Source organism: Camelus ferus, chromosome 3 (genome assembly GCF_009834535.1).
Source record: "Camelus ferus isolate YT-003-E chromosome 3, BCGSAC_Cfer_1.0, whole genome shotgun sequence".
Classification (NCBI taxonomy): Eukaryota; Metazoa; Chordata; class Mammalia; order Artiodactyla; family Camelidae; genus Camelus; species Camelus ferus.
Window position 1 is genome coordinate 53,285,094 of NC_045698.1, and position 16,481 is coordinate 53,301,574.

Sequence of the window (16,481 nt, forward strand, 5' to 3'; positions counted from 1 at the left end):
TTTGCCCCGTGCACATTTTTCCTTTGCTGATTCTGCTTTGTATCTGTGGCTATAATAAATCACCACTGTAGCTCAACTGTATGCTGAGTCCTGTGAGTCCCCCAGCAGGTCACTAAATGGGGTGTGGTCTTGGGCACCTCTGCAACATCAGGCACCTCTCACCAGCAGCTGAGTGAGGCCATGGAGCTTGTAAAATACAAATACTAAAGGAAGCGCTATTTTTGCACCATTAGTGAGGAAATAACAGGAAAGAGGGCCCCAACAGTAAAAGCTGAGGCTAATAACCACAAATTGCCTGTAGAGCCAGAGAAGCCAACTCAAAGTGGAGCCCACTGAGATTGGACACATAGGGGCGAGGGGCAGAGACTAAATGTGTGGTTTATTTGGCTAGTCCTGTACCTGGAGAAACTAAAGGTCGAGGCTAAGACTCCCAATGTCTGCTCTATCCTACTTTCACAGGCATAGAGCCCACAATTTTATCTGGAACATAGATGCCCAGGATAAAACTACATCTCCCAGATTTCCTTATAGTTGGGTGTGGTCATATGACTAAGTTCTGGCAAATGGCATGTAAGCAAAAACAAAAAAATCATGGTAGCCCTGGGAACCTTCTTTTAAAGACAGCTGATATTTCCTCTTTATTCTCTCTCCTAGTCTGGAATGTGGATGTAACAGCCAGAGCTCCAGAAGCCATCCTCAACTGAGGAGAAAACTCTGGGAATGGAAGTGTCACAGCAGAGAACAGGATGGGACCGACAGCACACTGGCCCTAAAACTTCTACATCCGGACTTTTTGAAAATAAGAGACAATTTTATCAGTTTATTTGGGGCTTTTCTGTTACTTCCAGTTGAATTTAATTCTCCCTAATACAGAAGATATTCAGGATTAGCAAGTGTTTATGAAGTTATGTATCCAAAACCATAGGATCACCAGATTTTATACCTGAATGATCATTAGAGACCACCTTTTTCAACCTCCTCATTTTACAGTTGGAGAAGCTGAGGTCCAGTCACCCCTGGGATTTGTCTGTTAGGGGCAGAGCTTGGACGAGATCTCAGGTTTGGGGACCTGCAGGATCAGGCTTCTCCTTCTCCTGCTGAGAACCACCCCAGTTAGGCCAGGCCAGGCCAGGCCAGATGGGAAGTCTGAAAGCACTCAAACAGGAAGTGCTCGTAGAAAGTATGTGACAAAATTCCTGCGGTCTCCTGGATGCCATCCCCACTTCCTGTTTTGATGGAGAAGACCCAGCAATCTATACCAGAGGATATAGCTCAAGTGGTAGAGCACATGCTTAGCATGCACAGGGTCCTGGGTTCAATCTCCAGTACCTCCATTAAAAGAAATAAATAAACCTAATTGCCCTCCCCCCTGCCAAAAAAAATAAAATAATACAATAAAAATATAAATAAATAAAATATTTTTAAAAGAAAAAAACAGGATTAAACTGTGCAGGTCCACTTGTATGCGGATGTTTTCAATAAATATGTCCCACAGGACTACATGATCTGCGGTTGGTTGAATCCACAGATGAAGAACCACACGATATGCAGGGACAACTATAATGTTACGCTGGATTTTCCACTGTGAGAGAGGGTGAGCACCCCTAATTCCTGTGCTGTTCAAGGGTCAAAGGTACAGAGGCCCTGGTCAACCTCAGGCTTGACAAAAAGCTCACTGGGATCCATCTTGCTTCCCAAAGCACACTTGGCCTTGCTGACATCAAGGGAACTTTTTACTCCTACTGAAAAAAACTGTGGCTGATGCTTTTGGCGTCCATCTGCCTTAACACTCCTCACTCACTGAAGTCAGGCTGCCAGCACCTGCAGCTCTTTGTTTCAGAGCGTCCTCTGGGGCTGAGACCACTTTGTCTATTTATGTAGCAGGCTAGATGTGCAGGCGGATTAAGAGCCCCCAGGAACAGACTCCAACCAGCCCCTCACCTTGGAGGGGCATGCCCTGGAGGCATGTGTTCTGTGTCACCCCTAACAAGATGAAGCTCCAGTTGCCTCAGTGGTAATCACCTTTCCATCCCTGCCTGGGGTTTCTTCACCTCCCAAGTCAACAAGTTTTACTAAATCCTTAACTCCCTCCAAACCAGCCCACTCAGATTTCACTTGATCCAGAGCTAGGGAATCTGAAGCTTGAATGGATACCCTGTGCTCATGAAAACCCACATACATACTTAGGCAGAAATGTCCAACTTCTCTCTGCATCACTCATCCCAAAGACATCCATACGCCTCAGCCTCTTAGCTGGGCTTCACGGCCCCTCCATGAATAGCCCAGAGGTCCAATAATTAAAATGCAAACTAGAATGATGAAGGAATAGTGGTACTGGATCTCATTCATCTTCTTTTTTTCTTATGGAATAAATATTCTCTTATTAAATTTGAATACAAGTCCAGAGTTACGGAGTCTGTGCTATGAATACAGCAAGGGCTCAATAAATGTTTTTGTACCCTGAGCTCCAGAAGTTTGTACCATAGCACCTTATTTTTTCATTATTATTATTCATCTTTTTAACCCCACCCATATTCCACCATCACACCCAGCCCACAGACCTTGGTGAATGCTCATTAAGTATCTGTTCATCAGAGAAGTAATTAGAAGCAGGCAGCCCCTGCTCCACAGCACCCGCCCCCAGTTGCTACTACATCATCTTCCTGGGCACCAGGGCTGAGTCTCTCTTCTCTAATGGTGGAGAAATGGCACTTGTTTTTTTCCAACTATTCTTCTACATCCTCAGGAGCCTGTGCCAGGAACACACTCTCGAAACAGCCTGCTTGTTCATAAGTACATTTCCATTTTAGCAAGCGCAGCTGTCGCTCCTGCTGGAGGGCTGCTGGTCTCACCCTTGCCACCTGCCCAGAGGGAAAATTTAATTCACAGAAACTTAGAGTTCCTCCCAATTCAGGAATCCTCTCAACAGTCTCCCTGACAGTCGCCATCTATGTCATGAATCCATCAAGCGACAGGGAACTCACTAGCTCCTCCAAGCTTTTGACCTGTTAGGCACATGAGGCAGTCTTTACCCTATTGTTGGAAGGTTCTAATTATAACAGTTTTGAACAATCGACATTTGTTAAACACTCACTATTTTCCAGGCACTATTAAAAGTGCTTTACCTACATGAACTCATGTAATCACCACCACGACCCCATGAAATAGCTGCTGTTGTTATCATCCCCACTTCATAGCACAGAGAAGTTAATCATTTGCCCAAAGTCACAGAGCTGGCAATTTAGCAGAAGGAGATTTTAAACCAAGGGAAGCCTCACCGCAGTGTCTTCCTGTATTGCCTTTTTCTTATTTGGGGTAGAAATCTCCCACCAATTAACCTAGCCTTTTAGGTCTAGACCCTTGTGAAATTGTGATGAAAGCCAAGGGCCCTCCCCACCTGCTAACATGCGTAAAGACACAAAATTCTGCATACAATTTCAGAGACGCAATCCACCCCAGCCCGTGGCCTGCAGGTTAAGAACCACTGCCAACACTTCAACACAGAATATTTTGCTTTTGCAACTATTTGAAAGTCCTCTGAGGAGCTTTTCTATATCCATTGGTATTCCTCATGTTTCTCCTAAATTAGCCCAGTTCCCTAGGAAAGAATGTTCCAACCTCCCTAGTAACCAAAGACAAAATTAAACAATAATGACGTTTAAACAATAATGAGTCCTATTACGTACTTTTAAGACAAACAGCAGTCAAGAAAGACTTGAAAATCATGCACTTGAGGGTTTTACTCATTTGCTGCTGCTAACATCGGACCTGTATCCACTACCTTTAGAAAGAAATTTGGCAACACACAGGAAAGAGTGATGAAAATGCCCACAAGCTTTTGACCTGACAATTCCAATCCCAGGATCTATTCGAAGACAATGATTTAGGTGGCAATAAAAGCCCTATGTGGAAAGATATTTAGAGCAAACTCATCTCTAAGAGAAAAAAGGAAAAACGTAATGCCCAACAAAACAACGGGGAAATTAGAAGTACAGTCATGAACATAACGGTGCATATCGAACAATGGGAAGTGTTATAATAATATTCAGAGAAAAAAGTGCAACAAAGATCATCATGATTGTTGTTAATTATGGAGTGATGGGGCAGGAACTGCCCAGGGAGGTCTCCATTAGCTTTTTAGCGCCCCACTCTAAAAGGTGAGATACCAAACTGGGAGAATAAAAGCAGTTCAGAGAGGTGAGAGAGGCCATAAAGGGATCAGAGGAACACTTAAAAGGAAAATAAAATAAAATAAAATAAATATTTCTTTCCCTGCCTCTAAATGCATATGTTGAAATTCTCACCCCCAAAGGTGATAGTATCAGGAGGCAGGGCTTGGAAAGTGTTTGTGTCCTGAGAGTGGGCTCTCATCAACACGATTAGTGCCTAAGAAAGGGCTCCAGGGAGAGCCCAGCCTCTATCACTACATGAGGACCCAGCGAGAAGGTGCCGGCTGTGAGCCAGGAAGAGGGTCCTCGCCAGAAGGCAACCAGAATGGCACCTTGATCTTGGGCTTGGCAGCCTCCAGGGAATACAGTCAACAACTGTGTAATATCTCTGTACAACAACACAGCATAACTAAACTTAGCATGGTGATCAGTTTGAAATGTATAGAAATATCAAATCACTGTGTTGTGTAACAGGAACTAACAGTGTTGCAGGTCAATTATACTTCAAAACAAACAAATGAACTCACAGGAAAAAGAAATCAGATTCGTGGGGTGGGGTGGAGGTAGGGAGAATTGGATGAAGGCAGTCAAATGTACAAACTCCCAGTTTTAAAGTTTTAGAGCAGGCAGATAGCTAGATATGAGCAGAGAAAGGGGGACACAGACCAAATGGCAGGAATTGGGCAGAAAGGAGGGGCACAAGCCAAATGCAGGAAACCATACATCACGTAAGCACCACGGATCCCTGGGCAGAGAAAGAAAAGCAGGAACCTTTGGGCTGATAAGGGACCACAACTTTTGGGGTGATGAGTGGCCTGGAGACAGACAAAGAAAGGTGAGAAAAGGCAGGAATTTCCAGTGTCCGAATGTAACCTTTTGCTCATTCTGCCCTCATTTCAATAACATTAGCCTTGCAGATTACAAGTACCCATCATGCAACGACGCCATGACACTCCTGATCCAGACTAAATAAGGACAAAAATCCCTCCTCCCTTTGGGAAGGTGGAGTTGGAATAATAATCAGGGAATATGAACCCAACCCTTCCTTTCCCAGTGAATATTCCGCCCATTCATTTTTACACCCTACGTAACTAACTTGCCAAAGAAACACAGGGCAGCTGCTCACCTGAGTCTGACCGTTCTCCCCTTGAGAGTGTACTAACCATCCTTTAATAAATTCTCACTTTACTTTTTTTAACCACCACCTCTTATCTCTGAATTCTTTCTGGGGTGGGACAAGAACCTGGAACACCAGTTGCATCCACCGGCAACAGTACTAGGGATGTAATGTACAGCATGATAAATATAATTAACACTGCTGTATATTATATACGAAAGTTGTTAAGAGTCAATCCCTAAGCGTTTTCAATCACAGTAACAAAAAATTTTTTTTCTATTTCTTTAGTTTTGCATCTGTGTGAGATGACAGATGGTTCCCTAAACTTACTGTGATAATCACTTCATGGTGTACGTAAATCAAATCATTACACTGTACACCTTAAACTTACACAGTGCTGTATGTCAACTACATCTCCATAAAACAGGAAGAAAAAGAACTCTAGTCAAGATGCTGTACTTCACATCCCCTTAAATTATTTATTTTCTAACTGGAAGTTTGTGCCTTTTGACCCCCTTCACCAATTCGCCCACCCCTCCTCCGCCCTGGAAACCACCAAATCCACCCCCCTTCTCTTCTCACAGCTCGCTCAGGGGCTGCCCTCAGGTTTGCTCCCGCATGTTACAGGAGCGCCAGCTCCTTCCCAGCTGGGAAGCCAGACAAAGCAGAAGCTTGGGCGGTTTTGAGAGCCCCCAAGCAGCTGACACTTCCTCCCCAGCAGCAACGCGCAAGGCCCCAGTGCTTCCGGAGCTGGAGAGCAGGGTGAGAGAAGAGAACAATGCCGTTCCTGCCCGAGTCCTAGCCCGAGCCCTAGCCCGGGAAGGTCCCATGGGCACAGGCTGGGGGCCGGGTAGAGACCCGCCTTGGGACACTTGCCTCTATCTCTTCCTTGCCTTTAAAGTGCTGACCTGGACAGAGAAACTCTTAGCATTTAGGAAACATTAATTCTAACTCCATCAAATGTGAGATCTCTATAAAAGTTCCAGAACTGGGTCCCGAGCTCAGGCCACAAACTCAGGTGTGCCGAATACACACACGTTTTCTATCACTGAATTTGTTTTGAATCCTCATCCCACCAGCACAGCAGAAACGTGATCTCCGTTTGAAAGTTACCCACCCCCTGAACCCAGGATCTTGTCAAAGCTCCCCCCAAGCTTCAAAGGTGGAGATCTTCAATGTCTTCTGGTTGTCTGTGTGTCTGTATGTTGTCACATGTTGTCACTTTGTGCTCTGCACAACTACAGGTGCACCATCCAAACATTTGCTATAGCTGCTACAACTTATCAAACTTAGTGCCTTAAAACAACACAAAAACAGCCACTCACAGTTTCTGTAGGTCGGAAGTCCAACACCGGCTTCACATGGCTAAAATCAGGTCTTGGCCAAGCGGGGTTTCTATCAGAGACCTTAGGGATGAATTGTCTTCTGAGTGCATCCAGGTTTTGGCCCAGTTCAGCTCTTTGTAGTCAAGAGACTGAGGTCCCCATTCCCTCGCTGGCTGTCAGCCGGAGTCACCCCTAGCTCCTAGAAGTCTCTCTATCTGGGCCTTGCACAAGGGCCCCTCAGCACCAGCAAGGAGGCAGCAAATCCTCCTCACGCTTGGAAGATGTCTGACTCACCTTCTGCCTTCCTCTTCTGCTTGATTCCATTGGGCCCACCTGGGTGATCCAGGCTGACGTCACTATTTTAGGTCCGCTGATTGGTTACCTTAATTCTAGCTGCAAAGTCCCTTCCCAGCTGTGCTAAATTGGTGTTTGATTGAATAACGAGAGGATGGAAGGATGGCTCAGGGAGGTGGGGGGGGAAACTTTGAAATTCCAACTACCACATAGACCAAGGTGAGAAGGCACCCCCAGGAGGGGTGCAGCCCGGGTGCCCTGCGTGCCCACTGAGACATCATCGCTCCCTCAGCCCACAGTCACTGAAACACGAGACCTCCTTTCAAGGTGTGAGTGAAAAATATTGCCTGCCACGTCAGTACACAAAGGATGCTGTGATGTCAAGTCATCGGCCGCTACCACCCACCCCCTAACCCCAGACAGTGAGCAAAGGAAACTCAGGATGCAGACAAGCAGGAGCCTGGCCTCTGCTGCTGCCCACAGCGGTGCCCCCTGAGGGGACTCAGGATGGGAAAGAACAGGACGCTGGCCCTAGGTAGCTAGGTGCGCATCAAGGGAATGATTTCAATGAGCCCAGATTTTTCACCTTCCCATACACAGAAAAGAGCTAAATTCCTTAACTTGAGGGGTTTTTTGTTTGTTTGTTTGTTTGTTTGTTTTTTCCACAGTAATCCTTTAATGTTCTGACTGCCTGGTATTTGTTGCAAAAACTCCTTTATATCCTGGCTCCTCCCCTGCCTCTTTGGAGCAGTCTCTTAGATCTGAGAGGCCGCCTCCTGGGTTCAAGTCCTCAGAAAGTCCACTGAATAAAACATCTCAACTTTTTTATGTTGTGCAATTTTTTTAGTCGACCAAGGTCACGGTCCTCAAAGCTGAAGCTTTGCCACTGCAGCTACGGCTATCTTGCGAAGGAACTCGCTCTGCTGTGAACCACACTGGGATAGGACCCTCTGGGGACCAAGATGTCACCTCTGCCTGAACACACCACACAAGCCACTTCCTCTCTGGGGTCTCCCTGGGGAGCTTTCTAGTCCCCAGGGCACAGGACATCCCCTCACTGTAGGAACCTCCATTTCCTCTGTTCCGTCCTTGCTTTCCTTCTTCCACCCGGGAGGACTCTTTTTTCATGTCCAGGTGAAATCACCCTCTCATCAAACCCCGCCAAGTCCCAAGCACTTGGGCTAGCTCCAGGGTCCTGCCCATTCTGGAGTGTCTTTAGGCTTTTAGAACCTGAGGTCTGCTTTCCTCTCTGTCACGTTCCTCACCTGAGGCAAAGGACCGGGAAGACAGCTGCTAGAAAGTTCAAGACAGGTGCAGGGGGAGTGGGGGCGGCAAGGTGGGGAAATACTTGAGTTAATATTTCAAACATATTTTCCTGACACTCTCCTGACCTGGTCTGCTCTTTAAAATGCCCTCAGCAGTCAGCCCATCCCAGGAGTCCAGCCTTGGTGATTAAGTTGGAAACACCCTGGCCCCAAGGGTCGCCTTCAAGGGTCGGGCAAGGAGGGGCTGTGGGCAGCCCTGAGGCCTGCACCTCCTTGTCAGTCTTTTTTGTTCCCTCTTCAGAGCCCGATTCAGAGGTCACCTCTCTTGTGCAGCCTCTCCTGCCCTTCAGGTAACTGAAATCACTCCCTCTGGGCTCCCAGAGCTCTTCCTCTCCTTATTGCACTGATCACAAGCCAGAGGGCTGGGCCCGGATTAAATCAAAACTAACCACCACCTCGGAGCTGACTCCCTAGGCTGGGATTACAGCGCTCAGCCCCTCCCTGCCTCAGAAGCACCACCACCGCTTCCTCTTCGAGCTTCTCATCCTCGCTCTGGTCCCCTGTCCTCCCCAGGCTCCTGGCTGTCCCACTCAGCTCCCACCAACACACGCACAGCGGCAAGGGCTGCCTGCTAGGATCGAGCAGAGGCTGGCACTCCAGACTTCGACAATGCCACCATCAAAGTTCAAATCAGACATACTCTGAGAAGGGCCTGCAGGGAGGCCAAGGGTGCCCACGGACCCTGGAGAACAGGTGGGCTTCTGTGACAGCTCAGGCTCGAAGACCCAGAGAAGGTTTCCAGGAGGGAACAGGCAGAAGACCCTTGAATCCAACAAGGCCACCCTTTTCCCCTACCACACCCAACACCAACAGAGCCCTCCTCCAGAGCCCAGGGCTTCTTGAATGTCCTTTCAAGGTCATGGTGACAACTTCACCACTTGAGAGGGCTCATTCTCAGGATCAGACTGGAAAGGGAGACACCAAGTCACGAGAACCTGTGGCCTGGATGAACGCACTGCTGTGTACAGGCCCACCCAGAAGGACCACATTAGACTCAGCCTCCCATCCTAACCACTCCAGAAAGTCTCTGGGCAGAAGTGCAACAGGAAGGGAGGAAAATCCTTCAGATCAACATGATTTCATTGACCTCCTGGTAGGCACTAGACAAGGGCCAGTGGAATTTTTTAAAGAAATGTAATCCTGGTCCTTGCCCTCAGGAGGCTTATGATCATTGAAGAGAGCCAAGCAAGCCTTGCACAAGTCAAGTCTGTGTGTAATGGAAAGTGAGCCAGGCAAACAAGGAGAGAGGGGGGATGGGGGGTAGGAGTTACCACAGGTGATGTGTCAGTTTGCTGGGACTCCTGTAACAAAGTACTGTAAACTGCGTGGCTTAAACAACAGCAATATAATGCCTCCCAGTTCTGGAGAATCAGTCTGGGAAATCACAAGGGCTGTGAGGGAAGGACCTATTCCAGACCTCTCTCCTTGGCTTGTTGATGGCCACCTTCTTCCTGTGTCTCCTCACATCATCTTCCCTTTATGCATATCTATATCCAAATTTCCACTTCTTATAAGGATGCCAGTCATATTGGATTAGGACCCACTGTAATAACTTCATTTTGAGACCAGAGGGAAGGGGGCGGGGCACGACCAGTGAAGGACTGACACAGCAGTTGAGGACGGGATAAACCGGTTACAGCCAAGATGGGGGAAGATTCGACTTCCAGTAGACCTTGAGCCTCATGCACACCCACAGGCGCCATGACAGGTCCTAGGCTGACCATGAAAGGCCCAAAAGTAGGCAGGGCCCAATTCCTGGAAATCCTTGCCCTTTCCCCAACATAGCTGGATTAATCCCCCTACTTGTTAACACAGGAAATTACTGGGCCCACAAAAACTAACCACCCCGCACCTCGTGGTCATCTCTCTCTTGCCTTCTGAGACCACTCGCACTCTATGGAGCGTGTACTTACTTTTAACACCCACACCTCGCGGCCTCTCTCCCTGTCACCTTTTGAGGCCCACATTCTGCCTATGGCGTGTGTATCTCCTAAGCCGCTCTCCCTTCTGAGTGAGCCAGACCGCACGCACTCTTGTCTATGGAGTGTGTATCTCTAAATAAACGTGCTTTCACTTTACTATGCCTCACTCTTGAATTCTTTCCTGCGGGAGGCAAGAACCTCCAGCAACAATTTTAACATGATTACCTCTGTAAAGACTCCATCCCTAAGAGGGTCCCATTCTGATGTAGCGGAGGTTAGGTCTCCAATGTATTTTTTTAGAGGACACAATTCAACACCTAACAGGTGGCTTCAGGGAGAAAGGAAGACTTGAAAGATTGAAATTCGCCCATTTGAAGGGGCAGGTCCTCAGGCACAGAGAGGCATTTTAGGATTACTGAATAATTCCCCAGGAAAGTACTTTCAGGATTTGGAACTGTAGGATCATCTTCAGGGCCAGAAGACACCAATGTTGGGCAGACTTTCTTCATGCATGCCCCAAGCATGGGGGTAACAGAGTCCTGGCCCCTGGGGAGGCTGTGACCAACCGCAGGCACTGACTGAAGCCAAGCCTTTAGATTTTCCCCCTAAAGGAGAAATCTGGCCTCCACATGAGGACCACAGTGGAGACTGGTTTAGTGGACAGCAAGAGGCCAGAGCAGGCTGGGGGGAGGGAGATTTTCTTCTCCCTGTTTCCACCCCCATGTACAAACACAGGAAAACTCAGACACCTCCTGCTGCCCACTTGGATGGCTTGTGGGTCCAGGACACAGACAGGGTGAAGGAAGATGGCCACTGAGCCTGGGTCTCACATTCATGAGGAGGTTTTATTTTAGGCTTTTGATGTTCTCTCCAAATGATGCTTGTAATGGGCTGAGTTGTGTCCTCCAAATATTCCTAACCCCCAGGACTTCAGAATGCAACTGTATTTGGAGACAGGTGTTGGGGGCTGGTGTCGTGGGCAGTAAAAGAATTTATCAAAGACAAAGGGTGAAAATAGGATAGGAGGTTACCAGGCACTCTGTCATAGACAATGGCAGGCCACACTGACGAGAGGTGCCTGTGTGAGCCCCGAGGGTGAACGTGCAGGGTCTTTTATTGGGGAAGGGTTTGTGCACCCAAGGGACAGGGGGCTGTGTGATCAGCTCGTGAACAGGTACCTGAGTGGTTACCAGTGAGGTGAGACTTGTCAGGTTATTCTGAGTAAAAGGATTTCTGACTCTGATAAGGGCAGGATGTGTAGTGAGGCCTGTACGCCTCGAGTATTCTGAGATTAGCCATTTCTTAGGGCAGTTATTTCTCCCAGGGCAGGCACAAGTCAAGGAAAAGGGTGTACTCTGTTCTTCTTGAGGGGCTGGAGGCAGACATTTGAGAGCCCAGGAGTGGGGCTGGCTGGGCCCTAGCCAGCGGGCACTGCACTAGGTCTTTAAAGTGGTAGCTGCGTTAAAATGAGGCCATTAGGCTGGGACCTAATCCAATATGACTGGTGTTCTTATAAGAGCACGACTGGACACAGACACAGAGAGAGAGGACCACGTAACAACCTGGGGAGCAGACAGCCACTGTCGAGCCAGAGAGAGAGGCCTCAGAGGCGGCAACCATGCAGACACCTTGAACTCAGACTTCCGGCCTCTAAAGCTAGGAAACCATTTCTGATGTCAGCCACCAAGTCTGTGGGACTTTGTTAGGGCAGCCCTAAAAAACTAATACAATTTAAAATCTGTATTTCACATTGTATGTGTTTTTAAACATTAATTTTTTTAATTAAAAAATGTTTAAATGCTGTAACATTTAACCTGTTTTGGCATTTCTGCATTTTTAATGTATCAGAAACCACTGCCACTGCCACCGCCACCCCCACCTCAAAAAATGAAAGTGGCCCAGGAGTCTGTACCTCCGAGGAGCCCCCATGCAGGGCCTCAGCTGAGTGAGAGAATCCAACAGCCCAAATGGCAACTCTCCGGAGATCTGGAATGATGGTGTGTCTGGACACAGCCTTCCTATCTGGCCTGAGAGCCAGCTGGCATCATTAGGCTGAGGCGGGAGCTCTGAGCTTTCTCACTAGGCTGGCAACATCCCAGCCTCCCTCCTCCCAGCCCCTCTAAAACCATCTGGAAAATGAAGATAATGCCTCTGCTTCCCATCAGGCTCCAGGGACCCTGTGACGAACAAGGAGAGAGATTAGCCACTAAGCACCCCCACGTTCCTAGAGAAGGTTGCCCTGGAATGGGCTACTGTCCAGCTTCCATTGCCCTCAATAGCAGAAGTAAGATGCTGATCACTGTGCTCTCCAGCTGCCCTGGCCTGGCCTCCCCAGCCCACCAGATTGAAGGCTCAGCTTCCCATGGGCTCCTGCTCCTCCAGGCAGTCCTCCTCCTGCCCGCCCCGCTTCCCCTGCAGCCTGTCTGAGGTTCAGCCCCCTGAGGCGGCAGTTTGGCAGAGCTATGCAAAGTCAGCTGTGCTCTTGAGTCATCTGGGGATTTGTTAGAATGCAGATTCAGCAAATCTGCCTGGAGGCCCTGAGCTTCTGCCTTTCCCCCTGGTGATGCAGATGTCACCGGTCACAGTGGAGCAGTGCTAGATGGTACAGTAGGAGGGAACCATAGGCTCAGACGCCTTGTGGCAGAAGCCTGGACTCCCAGTAAAGCAGCGTGAAGACTGGAGGGAAGTGTGATGCTCTCCCTGGAGCTCAGTGGAGGATGCAGTTCCACCTGAGCTTCTGCCCAGACACGTTTTCCTTGCACTTCAAGGCAGGCACCAGTCCCTGAGTCAAGGCAGCATTTAGCTGGCTGCCAGTCCGGCACCAGCAATTCATTTTTAAGTGAGGGCCCAGGGAATCCATAGGCGGGCACAGCTCAGTTTGGGGGTGTCCCTGAGAAACAACACAGCCCCTCTCCAGATGGGCTTCTCCACAACATCCCCCGCTCCAGCGGGGGCTGGCCGGGCCCCAGGGTGGATTCGTTCTGGGTAATTGCACTTTTCCTGGCCAGGCTTCCAGGCTCATGAAATTCATCTCTTGCCAAAGGCAGAGGATCAGCTGGCAACAGACAGCGTGGCTGCAGCTAATCAGGTGCAACCATTTTTTAATGATATCTTTTTCCCTCTAATTATCAAAATCGTGCAACTCACTTTAGAAAACTCAGAAATGTTGCAAAATATAAAGGAAATAATCCTACAATTTTACGACTCTGAAATAATCCATTTTCACATTTTGAAAAATGTCCTTCCAATCTTGTATGTGCTTAAGTGTCATCAGCCCAGTTCCATGGAGGGCTTCCTGAATTCTTTTCAATACATGCTTATGTTATGAAATTCTGGGGCTTCTCCAGAGCCCCAGAAAACATGATTTTCAATAGCTGCAGAATGGTTTCCCCAAATAGACTTTCAGCAAGTTGAAGGCAGACTTGTTCCTTTTCATTTCCCTAGAATTTGGTAAACAGTAGGTGTGCAACACAATTTTGTTGAATAAATAAAACTTTCCTGAGTTTACCATTTATTGCATAAAAGTCTGTACACTTTTTGCTGTATTACACTTACTTCTTTTAAGGTATCAGTCTGCAGAAATTTGGTAAACGTAACTTCCACCCCTTTTGAAATCTGAAGGCTAGGTACAAGTATTACGAAAACAACAGAGGTCAAGGCACTTACCCTCTGCAAGCAGGGCCAGCTAGAAATCTTCCCCGGCTCTTTTAACAAATCTTCGGTAGGATTCCTACCTGTGCTAATTAAACGGGGAAAATTCTAGAAAGGAGGGAAATCCTTGATTGGGGTACCTAACAGATTGGTCATAAAGTTAGAAGGGATAGAAGGTATTAATTCCACACAAGCGTAAAAAAAATCAACAATCTGGCCTCATGGAAACATGCTGGGGAAGGCCGTGGGGGAAGTGGGGAGCAATGGGTGAGGATGTGGTTCAGAGTGGAATGCCTCCTCTTGGCTGCAGCAAAATGCAAAACCAGGCCCCTTACCTTCGGCCCCTCCAGCACGCCAGCACTCCGTCTTGTTTCTCCCCTACTTAGAGAAAAGCAAACTGTATTCAATCACCTTTTCAAATTCTAAAACCAGGCTTTCCTGTCAGAATCAGGGCCAGAGACTTTCCATTCTTCTTGCACTGAGGATATCTGGCCTGGGTCTTAGTTCCACAATATTGATAATTTCTGGGAAGGGAACAGAAATGAAAATCCAGCCTTGTGTCCCGCTCCTCCAGCCACACAGAGGGTGGCACAGGCCCATCCGTCCAGATAACTACGAACCTCACAGGGAACTTCAGTCCATATTCCCCCTTTCCTTCGCTGGGATTTGCGTGCCATGTCTCCATGCCCTGTGGCTGAGGCAGGGAGAGGCAGTGCTCACCTGCTTTTTCCCCTACTGGAGACAGCAGCCCAGGAACAGAATTTCAGAAACTGGTGGCTTACCTCCAGGACAATGTCACACAGTCTTCCAATGGCCCTGAAACAGTCAGAGCTCAGCTGGCATCCCGTCCCATCAGTCACTCACTCAGTGACACCCATCTGTGGAGCCAGGCCTGGTCTGGCCTGGGAGGCGTGCTGTTGACCAGAGGACTCGGGTTCATGGAGACCATCGCTCGCTCCCCTGCTCTGGCCATGGCCACCCTAAATGGTGGTGCCCTTAACTACAGTGACTAAGCATGTGTGTAAGAATTTACTAGCAAGGAAGATGGTGTCAGGATCTGCTTAAGCCAAGACTCAGGAGTAAGACAGACCTGAGTTCCAGTCCTCCCACTGTCACATACTCACTGTACAACCAGAGGTAGGAAACCACCTCTCTGAGCCTCAGTTTTCTCATTTGTAAAACAGGCTAATACTAGTACCTACCTCATAGAACCGGTGGGAGTTTTAGCTGAGGGGATGCAGGTAAAGCACTTAGTCTGGTACCTAGCAGATTCAAGCACTCACCACTATTAGAATAAACAACAAGTTAATACCGTGTAGCACAGGGAACTATATTCAGTATCTTGTAGTAACTTAAGGTGAAAAAAATATGAAAATATATGTTCATGTATGACTGAAGCATTATGCTGTACACCAGAAATTGACACATTGTAAACTGACTATACTTCAATAAAAATATATATATACACACAAAAAACCCCACTATTAGAAATGATGAAGGTGATGGTGATGATGATGTAAGTCTGACACAGAGGAAGGGACAGGCACTAACAGATAATTACATGGGGCCAACTGATCCCCAGTTTCAGTGATCTCTGATTTTCAAGGTTTTTTTCAACCTGTCAATACACAACATGATTTAGCCTTGAATTATATGCTCCCTGATGCTTTTACTAAAAGCAAATAGTCCGTATTATTTTCCTGTGACTGCTGTTTAAAAATACAAAAACAAAAAACCACAGACTGGTGACTTTCAACACAGAAACATATTTTCCTGCGGTTCTGAAAGCCAGAAGTCTGAAATCAAGATACGGTCAGGGCCCTCCAGACTCTCAGGAATAACCCATTCCTTGCATCTTCCAGCTTCTGGTGACTATCAGCAGTCCTTGGCTTGCAGCTGCATCACTCCAATCTCTGCCTAGTCATCCCATCTCCTCCTCTGTGTCTGTTTTCTCCTCTGTGTGTCTAAGGACACTTGTTACTCACCTGGATAGTCCAGGATGGTCTCCTCATCTCAGGATCTATACCTTTATTACTTTTGCCAAAGTGATATTCACAGGTTTTGGGGGATTAGCATGTGGACATATCCTTTCAGCCCACTGCTCAGGGCAGAGAAGAATATAAGTTTTAGAATCAGACTGACCTGGCTTCAAAAACCAGCTCCACCACTGCTAGTTAGTTGGGTCATCTTGATTAAATTACTTAACATCTTTGAGCCTCCATTTGGGGGAACTGCCGACAATGCCAATCCCTCAGGGTTGTTTCCGAGAAATAAATAAGCGAATACGTACACTCCCTGTGTAAATGGTAGCTCTCACAAACGGCAGGTCTACCCTTCTAGGCTGCAAGCTCTCAAGAGCAGGCAGCATCTTACTGTGCTTCCTTCAAGGGTCCTTCTACCATAAGTCTGCAAGCAGTCCACCCTCAGTGAAGACAGGGTGAATGGCTGGACAGGCGACCCAGGCAGCTTGAAAAACCATAAATACATGATAAAGGTAGTGGGCTCCCTACACAGGAGTGACCTAGGTGACTAGATTTACATTCTTGAAAGGTCACCATGCTGGTAAAGGATTGAGGGTATCTGAAAATGGAGGGACCCAGTCAGGTAAGTTGTTACAGTAACCCTGGGGTTCTCAAGTGAACTAAGATGGCAGGCTTGGGTATGTCAAGAGATGTCAT